This window comes from Lolium rigidum, chromosome 3 (assembly GCF_022539505.1).
Source record: "Lolium rigidum isolate FL_2022 chromosome 3, APGP_CSIRO_Lrig_0.1, whole genome shotgun sequence".
In the NCBI taxonomy this organism is placed as follows: domain Eukaryota; kingdom Viridiplantae; phylum Streptophyta; class Magnoliopsida; order Poales; family Poaceae; genus Lolium; species Lolium rigidum.
Window position 1 is genome coordinate 409,794,424 of NC_061510.1, and position 11,023 is coordinate 409,805,446.

General features: G+C 45.6%; 1 pseudogene; it reads left to right on the plus strand.

Annotated features, from left to right (window-relative positions):
• Positions 1 to 269: 269 nt before the first annotated feature.
• On the plus strand, positions 270 to 9,201 carry LOC124697850 (annotated as a pseudogene).
• The last annotated feature ends 1,822 nt before the right edge of the window (positions 9,202 to 11,023 follow it).

Here is an 11,023-nt window from a genome sequence, read left to right on the forward strand (position 1 = left end):
CGGCACAGAGCCAGGACGCCGACGGCTGCTTCTACGCCGAGGGCAAGCTGGGCTACGCCGAGGGACCTGGACGCCGACGAGGTACGCCGAGGGCTGCCGTCGGCGTAGCCTACGCCGAGGGCCAGGCGTGGCTACGCCGAGGGCAGCCGGCCGTCGGCGTAGAGGTCCATTCCTGTAGTGTCCTCTGCGTGGCGTTCCCAACCATCAACAATCGCGCGCAGTTCGCCACCGTGGGCAGCAGCATCATCACCATAGGCTCCTGCCGCAACATGGACATATCCGAAAAAGACGAGGCCGGCTGCGTCTTCATCTACGACACCAAGCCGGGCGTGCAGGTCTTTTCGCCTCAGCTTCCGAAAGGCTTCCTCCGCGGTTGGTGTTTCAACCTGGCGGCGATGGCCGTCGGGAACAGGCTCTACATGTTAGAGTCGTCCGGGTCTGAGTACTACTACAAGTACCTCGACGAGGACTTGTGTCCCTTGGGCCTGCACTGCCGCCGATCGCGGCAGCAAGAACGACGAGTTCTGGAACTGGCGGCCATTGTCCCCTTCCTCTCCGTGGTTGGGGGACAAAGAGGAGCCATTGTTTTCTTTCTCTTTGTGTTGGTGGAGCGACAACGATAATCTTCTGATGTTACCCTTCGAAGCCGATCACATCACGGCGCACGCAGTGCACACGACGCCAGGTGCGGTGCCGCACGAACACGAGATCTTTGTGTCTGTAAGTTCCACGCCAACGAGAGAAGTGGCTGGCACCTGCCGAACGTCAGCCACGCCCACTATGATGGAACGCTCGACACATGGCTCGGACTCCACCTGGCGGATGGGTACAGCCGTCGGTGCGACTGATACATGTGCGCAGCTAAAGTCACGTCCGCCCCATCTGAGTGGACGGTCGGCAAGGAGAAGTTGTGCTGCCTCGACGAGGACACCGTAGCCGGTTTGATCCACGTCGACGCAAGGCTGGTGCCCATGGTGTCCACAGATGAAGAAGCTAGCATCGAGTACTGCCTCATGGAGATCCTGTGGCCTAAGGAGAGCGACTGCATCGGTGACGGTGACAAATGTCTTCTACGACTTACCACTTTCCATGTCAAACCCGGAGAGAACGGCGAGCCTGTGGCCACGGCTAGCCGGCCGGCTCGCTCTTACAAATTGTCAATGTACAATAGGTTTTTTCAAGCTCAAGCGTGCTGGATGTAATTTGGTTCAGGCGTTCATTAAAAATAAGCTCACAAATTCAAAGGTTGGTTGGTGGTAATAGAGTGTATGATGGTTTATAATGACCGATGCAGAAAAAATATGAAGATAGTTTGGGCGGGCAGCTGTATATTACCGTTTAGTCATATTAGGTAGTTTAAAATTGGAATCTAGATATATCTTTACTAGTTTTTTGTTTTGTTTTAAGTATTTACTACTATATAAACAGCCTTAGAAAATCAATTATCATCGATCAATATACAATTACTATTCCACAATCTTACATGGTATTGGAGTAGTTCGTTTCACCGAGGTTTTAGCCACCCACCGCTTTCGCTGCTCCATCTTGGGGGAGATCGATCTTCACCGGGAGCATCCGATTTCGTAGCTAGTTTTCTTCCGATCAGTGCAGATCGGTTCATAGTAATAGCAATTTTTGTGTTATTTTCTATCCCCATTACATCTTTATTTTTTTCTTTAGCCAACAAACATCTGATTAGTCCTCTTGGCGCCGGTGCAATTCAGAAGATCAATCTTCCTTGACTACCCGGTGCATAGCAGCGTGCATCTCCTGCTTGGGCTCATCACGCATTGCCTCGTGCGGGTTTCATGCACACGGATTGCCCAGGTTCGTCCTCGACATCTACTTCAACAAATACTTCATCCACCATGACCTCGTCGCCAGAATTGTAGTATATTTTTGTTTGCACGCTCGTGCTTAACTTTCTTTTCAAGCTACTTCGTCTACTCCGACGTATCGATGAACAACTTGTAGTCACCGACCGTTTACGGAGATCTTCTCTGCTACTTCATCTCACCTTGCTGAAGCAACTTCTTATAGTAGCTAGCTCATTCCTAATGCCTACAATTCCAACAGAAGTAGCGACATGCCATCTCCATACATCCATGCATCCTGGTACACATTTTCTAACACGTGTGCCATCCATATCTACTGTATTCGATGATACAAGTTATATGGTGGATGTGTATATATGCTAATAGATAGATGTGTGGTATATATATTGAAGGATAGACACGAGTACATGTTTCTCTAAATGTAGTGATGGTGTTAGGTATGCTGGGTGATGTTTTAGTACGTGTCCTAAGGTTTCTCAAATTAAAACTTCACTTAAAGTGGAACAAATATTATGCATGTGGTTTGGTGGCCTTGTACAACTGGTGCATACCTCAACTGGTGCTACCTGTGCGACAGCAAAGTCACATCCGACCCGTCGGAGTGGAAGGTTGGGAATGAGAGGTTAGCTATCTCGACGAGGACATTGCTGCTGGTTGGATCCACGGCGATGGTGGATCAAACTGGCACTGAGTACTGCATCATGGAACGCCTGAAGCCTGAGAGAGGCGAGTGCTTGGGTGAGGGCGACAAATGGCTTCTGCATTTTTACTACTTCCCGTGTCAAGAGCGGCGAGAACGGCGAGATGTCAAACGGCCAAGGATATATTCATTTTATCAGGCACACATATTAATTGGTTCCTTTGCTAGATGTCAAACGACATACCTTAAAGAAGTATCAGATCTCGGTACTGCTTACTGTTAGGTTGATCTCCACCATGTTCAAGCCCAACGGCTCGACGTGCCCTTTGACCGCGCCCTGATCGGGGGCGCCAAACCGTTCGCTGGTTGGTGGGTCCCTGTCGCCTGCACTATATAGAGTGGTGGGGCCGGTGGCACTCGGTACGAGGTTGCCCTAAGCTGCCACTCGCCCCACCAGACGACCCACCGATTAGGGTTAGTGCAGTGCTGACGGGAAGATCCGCCGCCACCCCTCTCGCTCGACCTCATGCCGTCGCCGTCGCCACCATCTCCATGCCGACGTCCTCCGGTACCTCTGCAACGGTGAAGGTGACCCTCGATCTCTCTCTCCCCCACACAGTCCATGAACACCTTTTGTTACAGATATAGAAACTACTCGTTTAGATCTACACTAGTTGATCCACGGGATTCAACACTTCCTTCATAAACGACTGAGAATCGGCTGCCTACATCACCGCACACGCGGTGCACGTGCCGCCGGGGGCGCCTTCTCCGCAGGACTACGAGCCCCTCGTGTCCGCCAACTACAACCGGAACACCGGGATGGGGGCTACCTTGTCTTTCTGCTCGCGGAGCCGTAAGTGGACGCTCCGCAACGACTGGGAGCTGCCGGTCATCGGCCACGCGCACTATGACGGCGAGCTGGACACGTGGGTTGGGCTCCACGCGGTTGAAACCGACACATATCGCCGTCCCCCACGGATGGGCGCCTCTGCACCGGCCATGTCATGTCTGACCCCGAGGAGTGAAAGGTCGGCACGGAGAAGCTGTTCCGCCTCGATAAGGATGTCGATGCTGGATGGAGGCACATCGATGCCAAGCACGTGCCCCTAGCTAGGGCCGTGAACAAACAAGGCAGCGGGTACTGCCTCATGGAGCGCTTGCGGCCCGAGGGCAAGGAGAAAGGACAGCTTAGGCGACGGCGACAAGTGTCTGCTACGGCTGACTGCTTTCTATGTCGAGCGTGGCATGGACGGCGAACCCGTGGTGTCTGATCACCGTCTAGTTCGCTCTTACAAAGTCTCCAGGTACAATACCTTGTTTAATGCTCAAGTGTTTTGGATGTAATAATTCACACATTCTGACGGGTTCATTGAATTCTTGCGGACAATTTTGGTTTAGCATTTTGGTTCGCAACTCCAAGGACATTGGCGATGGTTTTTTATAAGGTTAATAAATCATGGCTTTGCAAAACCATTTTGCTGATTTTTTTTTTTTTTTTTTTGAGAACTTGCTGATTTATTTCTTATTAGGATTGCCTTGAGACTTCAGGCAAAATGTGTACGTTCATTCAGCAAATATCCAAGTTATTATTTTTCATTTTCTACCCAGGCAGATTATGTGTTGGTGAAGAGGATCTAGAGAATTTGTGTAAGTTATACGTTGAAAAAACTTCAGCTGAAATTGTTGAATTCCATGTATTTTTGGGACACATACATGTACAATATTACTGAGGTAGTCTCGTACAATCTTTGACTAGAACATTTATGCCTACCAATTTTCGGTGCGAGTACTTTTAAGAGGAAATACCTGAAAGGGCCCTCATTAGGCAATGTCCGCACGCATCAATGTTGTGCCCTTGTTAAGTGGTTGCTCGAAGCTCGACTTTTGAGGATTAAACTCCCGAGATCGGCCTACGGTTTGGACTTGGCGACATCGGCATGTGTGGCGATCCCTTCTCGAAGGTTTAACCTAGGAGTTATGTACTATTTATTTGTTTCCATCTCTTAGCATAGAGTTAGTGCTAAACACTATCAGAAAATAAGATGTTGCCAAGTATGTGGTTGTTTGCCAAGTCTATTTTTCCCAAAACTCGACAAATAAAGACTTTGTCGAGTATTTTGTAGACAACACTCGGTAAAAGAATTATATTCTGTGAATAGAAAATTTACCGAGTGTTACACTCAGCAAACAAAATATACCTGGCGAACAAGAAACTTTGACGAGTACTTCCTACAAGACATCAACAAAGTTTTGACCGGATTTTAAATTTAATCAAACAAAATTAAAAGAAATCAAAAAATGAAAAACTTAGGAATGAAAACTTTTTATGTGACCAAGTTCCTAGAAAACATACACATCTTGCAATATTGTAATTTGAAGAAAAAACAACCACAGAAAAATGCTATCATGCAAGCTTAACTTGCCTTTCTAACAACCATATTGATGTCCAAATCCATGTTATACTTCGTTATGATTCACCTAAAATGGGCACACAACTTCATATTGGCATGCCAAACAACTGTGCACCTAGAGTTTCCAAGTTTTTTGTCTTAATAAAATGATTTTCCATTTTATTACAGCAAAATATTCCTTTTTGTGAATAAAGTATAAACAGTACATGGCCAAACTGCACTATGAAATATTCGAAATATCGATAACTGGTAGCTTGTACAATTCCCAGAGATTGCCATTTGTTTAGGCTTTCATAAATTTAGTATTAAGTGTCTACCGATTTTTGAAAATCATCTCAAGTTTGAATTGTAGGTGTGCTAATTATTGGTCCTGGTAATTGCAAAATATAGCATTTTCAGCTAGTCTGGTAGGATTCGACGCACTATGGATGAAAAAACTTCAAAACTTCAGCCACATTGTCAGAATTTTCTAAATTTGGAAGTTTTAATCATTCCAATTTGCATTTACATATGAACCCGGGTCAATTATAATCATTTTCATAATTTCCCAACCTTTTTTTCGAGAACCCGCAGGAGATATGCGAGTCATTTTCGAGAACCTTTAGTTAGATTGCAGTCTACTTAAAATGGCAATGATCATATCTCGCTCGAAAATATCATGTACTCCCTCTGATTCATATTACTTGGCACCAATATAGATGTACCTAGACACATTTTAATTATAGATATATCTATTTTAATGGCAAGTAATATGTATCGGTGAGAGTACTACATTAGAGCCGGAAACATCTCGCTCGATAATTAAATTTGGAAAGGCTAAAATTTACCGAAACTTTATATGAATGGTGGAACGATTAATGTTGCACATCGGCAGCGAACGAGGACCTCACACCTGCAAAGCGTACTACTTGCCTTGTGGACAGGGATGAGATCTAGTATCAACCATTGTCGCAGAGCCATAGACCTCAACCAGTATTTGTTGTTCAACCGCAAAAATAAAACATTAAAGAAAAACGCACTTGCCGTTCCTAGTCGAAAATCTGTCTTTCCGAATTGGTGGCCAACCAAAGGCAATGACAATAGTTGTGTAAGTCATTTTTAGATAGCACTCTAATATAGATATGTTAAATACATAGTACCACCGTCAACAACATAGCCATGGCAATCTATTTCAATTCGAAGGGAAACCAGCCGAAGGTCTTGTGAAAGAACTGCTTTTTCATAGACTAAATATTTGTTGTCTATATTATTCTGAAGACAAGTGTGGTTCATTAAGGGAGGAGTAGAAGACTATGGGAGCTCATGAAGATTTTCACAACAAGGTGATTCTAGAAGTTCTAGCAGCGGCAAGGGTGAATGGGCACGCAACGTTTTCTTCGATTTCATGCTCTTAAACCATTTATGTTTTTGAATGGGAGTAATGAACCAAGACGTGAATATTGGCATTCATCCATAATATTGTAATATTGTGTCTGATATTTTTTAGCCTTTTTAGTTACTCCTGATTTTGAAGAATCTGATTTCCTGCAAGAGAGGTTCCATGGTTCTGGTATAGTGAAGAAAACCAGTTGAGAAGTAGATTTTTCTGAACCTAGTTAAGAAGTAGCTAGCTTACTACCACCTCCATCGTAAAGTTTAAGGTTTATATTTTTTTAACAATCAAAATATGTCAAGTTTGACCAAACTTTTATCAAAAATCATTAACATGTAAAATACAAAATCAATATCACTAGATAGATAGTGAAATATATATTCATATGGTATTTTTAAGATATCTTATTTATTCACAATTTTTTAAAAGTTTAATCAAACTTTACTTAGTTTACCTTTTTTTTAAGAATATATTATAATCTTTAAGCATTGGGATAGAGGTAGTATAAACCGGCAACAACTGACGGGGATAGAGGGGGCTATCTTTGCCTCGACAACTGACGGGGTCCTTTTTAGTCTGGCCCAAAAATGCCATTATACTGCCCCGCACCACTATGTTTCCAACGACCATGCTTCTTCCTCATCGTCCTCCTCCGAGCAACAGCCGCAGCAGCATTCCTCCTTCTGCGACCCCGCGCGCGCCTCTACACGCGGTAACCCCCTCTCCTTCCTTGCGCTGCAGTTGGTTTAAGTGTCGCTGATTTTCCCCTGGGCTCGTTTGAAGTACCGGCGTTCTTCCATTCTAGTGCCCACAACCTGTTTGCCGAATTGCTCGTGGTAGTCTGGACAGCACAACACCATAATACAATTCGTAGATTTGTTTACTAAGTTGATTGGACCTTGTGTTTTGAATTAGACACGAAACTAGACTATGGCCCAGTCTAACCGAATCTGTCAGGCTATTTTTGCTTAAGCTGCATCTGTTCTGTTCCAGTCTAAACTGAATCTGTATATCGTCCATGTGCACCGTGCATTATGCCAAGGGTTCATTGTTTTCCAGAAACTTTTTCTCCTCGTTCCCTTGCGTGCCAAAACTATGGGTTAGACTTGCTTTGACTTGTTCGAATACTTTTTTTTTTTGAGAATCACAGTACAAACGCAGGCGCTCACATACACGCGCATACACTCACCCCTATGAACGCACACACGCACACCCTACCCCTATGAGCACCTCCGGAAGACTGAGCCGGCGGATTGGATCTTGAAATTGACGAAGTCACCACAGGCGCCTCACTATCGACGGGAACGTCGCCTCCCACTGAATGAATATTCCGCCTTTATGAGACACACAGATGTCAAACATGGGGTTTGAACTCTGGTGGGCTGGGGGTACAACCACCCTCCTAACCACCCAACCTCAGGTTGGTTCTCGACTTGTTCGAATACTACTACTGAACTGAAGATGCTTTCTAGTTTGCATTGAATAGGTTGGTCATGATTCATCTACTTTGGAATCTTTTGATCAACCGCTGATGAAATCATGTGTTATACTTTGCTTTCAAACACTAGTTAGCTGAACATGGTCTGCGTTGTCCGACGTTGGTGATGATTAGAGCAGCAAATATACATGTTCAGCGTCACCTTCTTCTGTCCATCCCATGTGCCAGTCCAATGTTTCTAGTCTTGCAGGAATCACCCCAGCGACATGTCATAGCACATTCTGGCACTTCATGGAACACGCCAGGAATATCTGAAACTGAAGCTACAATAACTGAATCTTCAGTAGCTGTCCAAGGTGGTACCGCCCCTCTGGTTCAGGCGCTGAAATCAACTGCAGCTCAAGACGTGTCCTGCTTTCACTTTCCTGGGCACAACAGAGGGAAAGCTGCTCCGTCTTCCTTGCTGAACCTTATTGGCATGGGAGCGTTTTTGCATGACCTGCCCGAGCTACCTGAGCTTGACGACCTCTTCTACCCCAGGGGTGTGATTTTGGATGCTCAGAACCGGGCGGCTCAACTGTTTGGATCATCGAAAACATGGTTCCTGGTCAACGGGAGTACCTGCGGAATCTAGGCCGCAGTGATGGCTACCTGCTCCCCAGGTGACTTCCTCATTGTTCCTCGAAACTGCCACATTTCAGTGATCTCTGCACTGGCTGTCTGGTGCGGTGCCTAAGTATATAGTACCAGAGTACAATTATGTGTGGGACATTGCTGGTGGTATCACGCCGTCACAGGTAGATAGAGCACTGAAGGAGCTTGAGAAGGATGGGAAAAAAATAGGTGCTGTTCTTGTTACTTCACCGACCTATCATGGCATATGCAGCAATGTCCAAGGCATCGTTGATGTTTGTCATCCATTGCACATTCCAGTTATAGTTGACGAGGCACATGGTGCGCATTTTAGGTTCCATGACAGTTTTCCAAGCACAGCGATTGAGCAAGGTGCTGACTTGGTTGTGCAATCCACACATAAGGTTCTGAGCTCGCTTACACAGTCCTCGATGCTTCACATGGCTGGAGGTCTCGTGGATGTAGATAAAGTGAGCCAATGCCTCCAGTTGCTCCAGAGCTCAAGCCCAAGCTACCTCCTCCTTTCATCTTTAGATGCTGCAAGAGCTCAGTTGAGCGAGAACGTGAAATATTTTGATGAGCCAGTGGATATGGCTTTACAAACAAAAGACCAGCTGAGGCTAATCCCAGGGATATCTGTCCTGGACTTGTCAAACTTTGTTTCTGACTTCCCTTCTATTGACCCCTTGCGTATCACACTAAGTGCGTCAGATCTACATTTATCTGGATACGAAGCAGATGATGTTTTCGCTGAAGAGCATCAAATTGTATCTGAGCTTGTCGGTACAAAGGCAGTGACATTTGCAGTCAACTTAGGGACCAGACGACAAGATGTCGAAAAGCTTGTACAGTGTGCAAATCATCTTTAAGAAAAATACTTCTCTGGAAATGAATCCAGAGTTGGAAAACATAATTATGTTGGTAGCCCATTAGATAAGTTTTCTGTCAAGCTGACTCCAAGAGAGGCATTCTTTACAAAGAAAAGAAGAGTGTGCCTTGAGGACAGCCTTGGCGAGATATGTGGTGAGCTTATCTGCCCGTATCCACCAGGTATCCCTGTACTGATTCTTTCGTGGAGTATTGTTTATAGTAAATTTAGAAAATGCAACGCAGCCAAATACAAACCAACATAGGTTTGTTTGTAATATGCATTTCTAATTTTGATCAAGGAAATTGCACTTGCACAAAATCTAACATATTTTACACTGAAACTTATGTTAGTTGTTTCCTTTTTGTGTCACTCCTTAAAATTATTTGTTTAAATTTTTATTCATGCTTACAGAAAAAGGGGAAAAAATCTCATGTATTCATGGATAAATTTACTGCGACTCAAATGAACTGCAAATATATGTACATTTGCATGTGTATATTAATTTCTTTAAATATCCACTACAGGAATGGGAGAAGACGCCGACGGCCAAACTGTACGCCGACGGCTTTTTATCGGGGCCGTCGGCGTACGGCCTCGCCGGGGCAGCTCAGGAAGCCGACCGTCGGCGTACAAATACCGTCGGCGTAGAGGGGGCTACGCCGAGGGCAGCCGTCGGCGTCACCTTGGCCCTCGGCGTATTACCGGCATCGCCTCTGGCCCAGTCCGCGCCGTCGTCGCCCGCTCACGGCGTCAGTCAGACGCCGACGGCCACCCTCGGCATAGGGCATGGCCACCCTATGCCGACGGCCACCCTCGGCATATAGGTTTTTTTTTTATTTTTTCCCTCTCTCATATTACTTTATAATATGTTTCTATTATTTATTTACTAGTATGAATTATGTAAAAAATGGTTCTATTTTTTAAGAATTCGTAGATGCCATATGTAGGTCCCATGGGTGACGCTCTTCGCCAGACGGGTCAACCGGAGCCACTAGGCCCAACATTTGCTATCGATGTACATATGGGTAGATCCGCGGGGTCCCCGCCCTACGGTTTCCCGAAACCTAACCCTAACTGTAACCCTAACTCTAACCCTAACTCTAACCCTAACCGTAACCCTAACTCTAGCCCTAACCCTAACCCTAGGGTTTCCACATACATTGCTAACTCTAACCCTAACCCTAACCCTAACTCTAACCCTAACCCTAGGGTTTCCACATACATTGCTAACTCTAACCCTAACCCTAACCCTAACTCTAACCCTAACCCTAGGGTTTCCACATACATTGCTAACCCTAACTATAACCCTAACAGATCACTTGGTAAAACCCTAACCCTAGGGGTCCCGCCCTAGGGTTTCCCAAGAAACAGATCACCGGAGCGTCGAATTGTTGGAAAACTTGCTTCTGCCCCTAACATACATGTACAAGTGTGATGTAAGGTTTGGCTAACCTTGGATGTACCCGGCGTTGACGATTTCCGCATAATGGGCTACCGGTTGGTAAAATCCAGGATCTGTATGTGGAAACCCCCGCCATGGCTCGAACGGAGCCTATTTTATGGTAAAGTATGCCCAACCTATGGTTTCCATGTACATATGTCCTAAACAAAGCAAAATAAATAAAAAAGTCCACTGGTAAACCCTCGCACGGAGAAAGCTATAGGGGTAGATGTGTGGGGTCCCCGCCCTAGGGTTTTCCAAGTTACAGACCACCGGAGCGTCGGAATCGCTGGAAAACTTGTGTGTGCCCACATGGCATGCACAAAAGTGATTTGAGATGGTTTTATATCCAAGGATACCCCCAAGGTGTGTCCGGCTT